Here is an 8067-nt window from a genome sequence, read left to right as displayed (position 1 = left end):
AGACCCACCCGTCGAGCAGGGATGAAAGTCGGCCTTAGTGATCCGACGGTGCCGAGTGGAAGGGCCGTCGCTCAACGGATAAAAGTTACTTTAGGGACAGGCTGATCTTCCCCAAGAGCTCACATCGACGGGAAGGTTTGGCACCTCGATGTCGGCTCTTCGCCACCTGGGGCTGTAGTATGTTCCAAGGGTAGGGTTGTTCGCCCATTAAAGCGGTACGTGAGCTAGGTTCAGAACATCATGAGACAGTTTGCTCCATATCCGGTGTGGGCGTTAGAGCATTGAGAGGAACTTTCCCTTGTACGAGAGGACCGGGAAGGACGTACCTCTGGTGTACCAGTTAAGTGACAGTTACATCTCTAGGTGCCTTTTTGATAAACGCAGAACTAGTACTGAAACCGAGAGGTCCATTATACAAACCCGCGCGAAGAGACGTGATTTAACTCTAAGAGAAAGGCCTAATGATCTCGATGCAACTAAAAAAATACAGGCATTTGTGGGTTCAATGCAAAAATTGTGATGGATTAAATTATAAGAAATTTTTGAAATCAAACGTGAATAAAGAGAATAATCTTCTCCTTTGAGAATAATAATAATCAAAATTTGAAAGTGTTCAATTGGAACATGAAAAAGTGATTAAATTGGTCCTAGTTACTCTTCGGGACAGAGTGGAAGAAATGAGGGGATTCTCGAGCGCGAAAAAGGATCCAATGAAGTCGAAAGAATTGAATGAGGAGCCGTATGGGGTGAAAATTTCATGTACGGTTCTGTAGAGTGGCAGTAAGGGTGATTTATCTGTCAACTTTTCCACTATCACCCCCAATAAACCAAACTCTGCCTTACGTAAAGTTGCTAGAGTACGATTAACCTATGGATTTGAAATCACTGCTTATATACGACATAGAACCTTAACCCAACACCTTATGTCACGAGCTAACGACAGCCATGCACAACCTGTGTCCGCGTTCCCAAAGACACCCCTCTCTTTCCAGAGTATTGGTGGCATGTCAAGCCCTGCTAAAGTTCTCCGCTTTGCATCCAATTAAACCACATGCTCCAATGCTTGTGCGGGCACCCGCCAATTCCTTTGAGTTTCATTCTTGCGAACGTACTCCCAAGGCGGGATACTTAACGCGTTAGCTACAACACTGCACGGGTCGATACGCACAGTGCCTAGTATCCATCGTTTATGGCTAGGACTACTGGGTATCTAATCCCAGTCGCTCCCCTCGCTTTCGTCTCTCAGTGTCAGTCTCGGCCCAGCAAAGTGCTTTCGCCGTTGGTGTTCTTTCCAATCTCTGCGCATTTCACCGCTCCACCATAAATTCCCTCTACCCCTACTGTACTCCAGCTTGGTAGTTTTTACCGCCTGTCCAGGGTTGAGCCCTGGGATTTGATGACGGACTTAAAAAGCCACCTACAGACATTGTACGCCCAATCATTCCGGATAACACTTGCATCCTCTATCTTACCGCAGCTGTGGCCTCGCCTGCATGAAGCCGGAATCGCTAGTAATCGCCGCGGCCTTGTACACACCGCCCGTCACACTATGGGAGCTGGCCATGCCCGTAGTCGTTACCTTAACCACAAGGAGGGGGATGCCGAAGGCAGTGCTAGTGACACGCTATTCCTTTCGGGAAGGGATGATTAGGGAAATCCTATTGATTGTAGCTTTCTCCAGACCTCCGGGAAAAACATGAAAAAAATAGGCTCGAATGGTACGATTCCTCCGTCACCCCAAAATGAAGGGGGTGATCTCGTAGTTCTTGGTCTGTGAATATGCGTTGTTAGGTGCTCCACATGAAACCTATTAGTCCGAACGCACCATGCAGAGCAACAAAAGTCCACAGACCACCTAATTGACACCAACGAGTAAAATCTCCTTATGCTTCAGGACCCCATAGTAATAATAAAGAATGCGCTAAACTAGTAGTAGGAGTAGAAACTGCGGCCGTTAAGAAATTACAGCCTTCCAAATACGAACTGGCCAATCCATGGGTTCCGGTCATCGAATAGATGAAATAAATCAAAAAATGGATTTTTGTTCAAGAATGAAATTTTATTGGAACTGTCCATATCCGGTTCATCCTTTCGAACCCTATCACACTCCGGATCTGATGAAATAGGATGAATTGAGACAGTATTTGCAAATACGTAATTATCTTGAATTTATTAACCAATTCTTTATTTTCCGATTGCATGGAAGGTACAAAAGAAAGATCTTGTTGTTTCTTCAACAATTTCTGATCTCTAGTGGACCTCTCAGTAGGATTCGAACCGAGATAATGTTCTGACCATCAAGGTTACAATTCTAGCTCTTCCATAGTGATATCTCACTGATGGCTCGGGCCCCCACGGAAGGGGGCCTTCTTCGTTTTCCACCTAAGCTGCACAGGAAAGACCCAAACCCAATCCCAGGGAACAGTCAAGCTTCATAGGGTCTTTCTGTCCAGATGCAGGTAGTCCTCTATCTTCACGAACATGTCTATTTCACCGAGCCTTTCGTGAGGGTCGGAACTTACCCGACAAGGAATTTCACTACCTTAGGACCATTATAGTTACGACCGCCGTTCACCGGGGCATCGGCCGCCGACTCCCGTGTCATCAGGTCACCAACCAGATAGGTTTGCAGGCGAGATAATTGTCTTTTCACCACATATGCCTCTCTTTTCGGAAGACGGTTGAGTCTTCCCGTTTTTTGTTCCATCCTCAAGTCCCTGAACTTATGAAGTCTTGTTTCTGTAGTGGACCGATTCGTTAACATCCCGCCGAGCCATTTTTTATTAACACAATGACACCGGGCCTTTATTGCAGCCCATGCTTCTTCGACACAAGAAAGGGGTGTAGCAAATTTATTTTCTTGTGTCGAAAGAGTAATGATTTGTGATCCTGTTCGCCAAAAAATTCCTAGTCTTGGTTTCGGTTTTATTACGTACAATAAAATAGTGGACAAACATAAAATAAGACTTATTCAATGAATTTATCACAAATTTCAAATTTTCTAAGATTGTAAAAAAAAAAAGTAAGAGTATAGAAAGTATTTGTACGATTTCGAATCTACATAAATATTATCATATATAGTGTATATATATAATCCATGAAATTGAGCGATTACCCCTTTTTTTTCTTCCAACTTAGAAAGTACACATGGATACTATCAAGATCAAGGAAGAGGTGTTCTGAATCAATCAATGAAGTTCATTTTTCAAAAGCTTTATTTTTAGTAGTAAATTCTTAATCGACTACGCTCTGGTAGTCGATTAAGGTTGATCGACTCCAATTTTTTTTTTTTTTTTTTTTTTTTGTTTATGGATTTCAAATCTATAAATCAATTATAATGTTCTTATATTTTTGTTTTTGTAAAATATAGTTGATTTTGCATTTTTTTGCAGTTATGATTTGTTATTTTTAGTAGCAGATTCTTAATCGACTATGCTTCATCATAGTCGATTAATATACCTGATATAGATTTTTTTTTTTCTAAACTTAAAATTTTTTTTTAAAGAATTTCCTTAATCGACTATGCTTCATAGTAGATTAATAAAACTGATAAAGAAAAAGAAAAAAAAGGAAAAATAAATAAATAAATAAAATTCGCTGACGACCAGCGCGTGACGCAGTGATGATGTGGCGGGCGGGGACAAAATTGGAAAAAATAATGACTGGAAATGGGTGTGGGCTTTTCTCAAACTGATAGAAATATTTTGGGTATTAAACCATGTAATGAGAGTTTTTCTCAAAGTGCCCCAATTAATAATGATCTCAAATAATTTATGTATATCGGATATGTTATGTATTACATATATGTATATCATATTTATGTCTATTCTTTACACACAAAATTTCCCTCTATAAATTTTTATCACTCGATGCAAATTGGAGTTATATTTGTTTTTACATATAGGTGTATTCTTTACACATAAAATATTCATATATATTTTATAGGGCAAATGGCAAAAAGGCCCATCACATGGGACTTAAATGCATTTTGATCTACAAAAAAAACAGTCTCTCAATTAAGCCCATCCTCATGTCTTTAGTCTAAAATACCATCAATAATATAATTCTTATCAATTCCACCCATTATGCTCTAACTTCCTTAATATTACACATTGACCCCGGATTTAAACAAATATATCACATTAACCCCCAAAACTTTTTTTTTTCAGAAAATAATTTTTTTATGAAATGTTTTTTTCCGGCCAGATTCCGGCGTTGACTTTTTTTTTTTTTTTTTTTTTGAATTTTTTTTTTCTTAAAATTTTTTTCCGGCCGGTCAACCACTGTTGACTTTTTTTTTTGAATTGTTTTTCTTAGAAATTTTTTTTTTAATTAATATTAGTATATTACTGTCTTGGCTACTAAATTACTGTCTCAGACAGTAATATTACTGTTTGGGACAGTAATATTATGAATATTATTTTTCCGACCAATAATATTATTAATATTATTGTCTAAGACAGTTAAATTACTGTTTGAGACAGTAATTTAACATCCAAGGCAGTAATATTAATTAAAATAATTTTTTTGAAGGAAAAATATTAAAAAAAAAAAAAAGTCAATTAACAGTTAAATAAATTCCGGAGACAGTAATTTAGCAACGAATACAGTAATATGAATTAAAGTTTTTTTTTTAAGAATAAAAAAATCAATTAACAGTTAAATTACTGTCTCCGACAGTTAAATAACTGCTGGAGACAGTAATTTAGCAACGAATACAGTAATATTAATTAAAATATTTTTGAAGAAAAAAAAAAAAACAAAAGAGTCAATTAACAGTTAAATTACTGTCTCCGACAGTTAAATAACTGCCCGAGACAGTAATTTAGCAGCCAAGACAGTAATATTAATTAAAATATTTTTTTTAAGAAAAAACAAAATTATAAAAAAAAAAGACAAAAAAAAAAGTCTACGCCGGAGACCCGGCGGTCAACGGAAGTTGACCGGTCGGAAAAAAAATTCAGGAAAAAAAATTTTCAAAAAAATAAAAATAAAAAAAAAAAGTCAACGTCGGTCAACGGCGGCGACCGGCGGTCTCCGGTGGTGGCGGGTCAAAGTTGGGGTCAAAATTGAAATTATGTTTAAAATTGGTTAATTGATGAAATTGAGCTAAATTGGGGTGTAAATCATGAAATATGAGTTAAATTGGGTTTCAATGAATTTAGGGTAATTTTGGTATATATAAAAGGATTTTCCTTATTTGTAAATAAGTTTGAATGTGGTGGATTTATTTAAAAGACAAAAAACTTGAATGTCCCTCTTTTAATTAAGTGCCCTTGTCATGGTCCTATTTGTCATTACCCCTATTTTATATATGGTTACTGCTTTGTATATCGGAGTTATGTTTCCCTCTATAATGTTTTTTACGTGTATTCTTTTACATTTAGTATTATATGTATATCGGATGTATAATATCTATATAAAATAACTTAATTACATATTCTTCAAATTTCCTAAATTATAGTAAATGGTTCTTAGTTTAATGGTTGATTGGAAATAAAATAAGCATGTGGGAAAATAATTATGGTACGGATATATATATTCTTGTAATAAATATATTTTTTATGTAATACTATGAGCTTTATTAATATTAGTTATAGAGGGAAACAATATATATCAGATACATTTAATTAATTATTAAATCGGATACATTTAAGGGGTTATTAGGAAAAACCCCCTCATATGCATTGTATCATTGGACTAGATCTTTTTTTTCTCCCATTTTGAGATAAATCTAATTGTATTTTATTAAGTAAATTATATTATTAATAACCTATTTTACCCTTTCTTAATTTCTTTAACTTAAACACAACTCTCTATCCCATAGCCGTCTCATTTATTTATCTTCTCTCTCCCCCTTCTCTCCAGTTTTTTTACCCTCTTAGAGTACCTGAGCAAGTTTTGCTTATGGCAATGGATGAAAAATCGGCTATAGGAAATGGTGGAATTTTTGGGAGAATTTATGTGGTGGATTTACTGAGTAGAAAATTTGTTGTTCTGAAGTTTTATTTATTTATTGGGCTTTTTATTAGTTCATGAAGTTTTATTTATTTATTTCCACGGCGGTTGTGCGGATGTGCTTGGTGAGGCGACAATTTGTGGAGATGGATTTCGCCACTGTTATTGTTGTTGTGTTGTGCTTTATGTTAATATATACATGTTGTTATGTGAATAAATGATTCATAAATGTTTGTGGCTCTTATAATGATGACTCGAGTGATGAAATCAAAAATATCTGCGTAATTTGCTTTGGGATTTGTTTGGATTTAGAGTTGGTAAAAAAACGATGTTTGATTTCTACCTTGAATTTGATGTGTGATTTGTTTGAAGTTATTGACAGTTGATGTTTATAATCTGTAGCAATGTTTTCACCATTTGGGTTTTGTTCCAATTTGTCGAAATCCTCTGTTGTTTGTTCAACATTGTTGTTCAGAGACTTAAATCCAGATAATATTGCAGAGTGCTTCAATTCGGAAACCAATTTGAGCAGCGATTGAACCTGCTCGATATTCATCGGACCATACATTGCATCACAAGATTGAAAAAGAAAATTAAGCTCCTTCAAGTTTTCGGGTTCATGAAAATTGTACACATAAGTTTATAGTGGATTTTTGGAATGGAATTTGTTAATTACATTGTGGTTTTCGTTAATTATAGAGTGGTTTTCATTAATTATAGAGTGGTTTTTGTTAATTGATTAGTTTATAGTGGATTTTTGTAATGGAATTTGTTAATTACATAGTGATTTTCCTTAACTACATAGTAGTTTTCATTAATTATAAAGTGGTTTTTGTGAAGTACATAGTTTATAAATTTCATTAATGACAGAGTGGATTTCGGTAGATTTATAGTGGATTTCGAGTTAATTTCAGAGTGAATTTCGATAAATTATAGTGGATTTCGAGTTCATTTCAGAGTGGATTTCGATAAATTCATAGTGGATTTCGATAAATATGTAGTGGATTTCAATAATATGTAGCTGATTTCGATAAATATTTAGTGGATTTCAATAATACGTAGCAGATTTTGATAATATGTAGCGGATTTCGATTTGAACAAAACATTTTTTTATTGAAAAAAAGGGAAAAGAAAATTAATTTAAAAAAAAAAAACGGAATTAAGAAAATAAAACCATTACAAAAACAAAAATAAAAATAAAACCATTTTTAGAAAAATCAAAATGGAGAACATGAAAAATATAACTAAGAAAAAAATAATTTAAAATTAAAAATTCGAAAAATAAAAAAAATAAAAAATAAAAGAAAACCATTAAAAAATAAAAAATAAAAGAAAAAATTGAAACTAAAATGATGTGATATGGAGAGTTTTGAAGGGGATTTGCATATTTAATAAAACAATTAATTGATTTTCCATAAATAATATAATAAATACTCCATCCATTCCTAAATAAGTGTCTCTTTTCACTTTTTACAAAGATTAAGAAACTTAATAAATATTCAATAAATATATGTTGATTTTAGAAAAATTATATAGAAATGACTAAAACAACCTTAATTATTAATGATTTATAAGAGAAAAATAATGATTAGAGTTTCATTAATAAGATTAATACAGGAAAAATTCATTTAATGCAGTATTGGAAATCTAAAGTGACAGATAATATGGAACAAAAATATTTTAAAAAAACGACAGTTAATGTGGAATAGAGGAAGTAGGTAACTTTTAGTAATATTAAATGGGGGTATTTTGGATAATTTGAGTCGGTTGGGTCTATAACAAATATCAACTAATAAAAATGGATTTATCATTAAGTAAAGAGTAAAAAACAGTTTCCCCCCCTAAACTATGGGCCGATGTGCACTTTACCCCCAAACAAAAAAAATTTGCACGTTTTTACCTGAACTCATTATTTCGTTGCACGGTGCCTCCTGAACTAATTTTTCCGGCAATTTTGACCGGAAAGTTAAAACATGTGCCTTGCACGTGACATTTGCAAGGCTATATTCGTCCATTCACTTACATCTTTAATATTAAATATAAATTATTCTTTAAAAAAACAAAAAAACAGATAACAACCCAACACCAACTCTCTATTTTTCAACTACT

This window comes from Erythranthe guttata, chromosome 5, assembly GCF_056151865.1.
Source record: "Erythranthe guttata isolate IM_541 chromosome 5, IM_541, whole genome shotgun sequence".
NCBI classification, from domain to species: domain Eukaryota; kingdom Viridiplantae; phylum Streptophyta; class Magnoliopsida; order Lamiales; family Phrymaceae; genus Erythranthe; species Erythranthe guttata.
Note: the sequence above shows the minus strand (reverse complement) of the source record.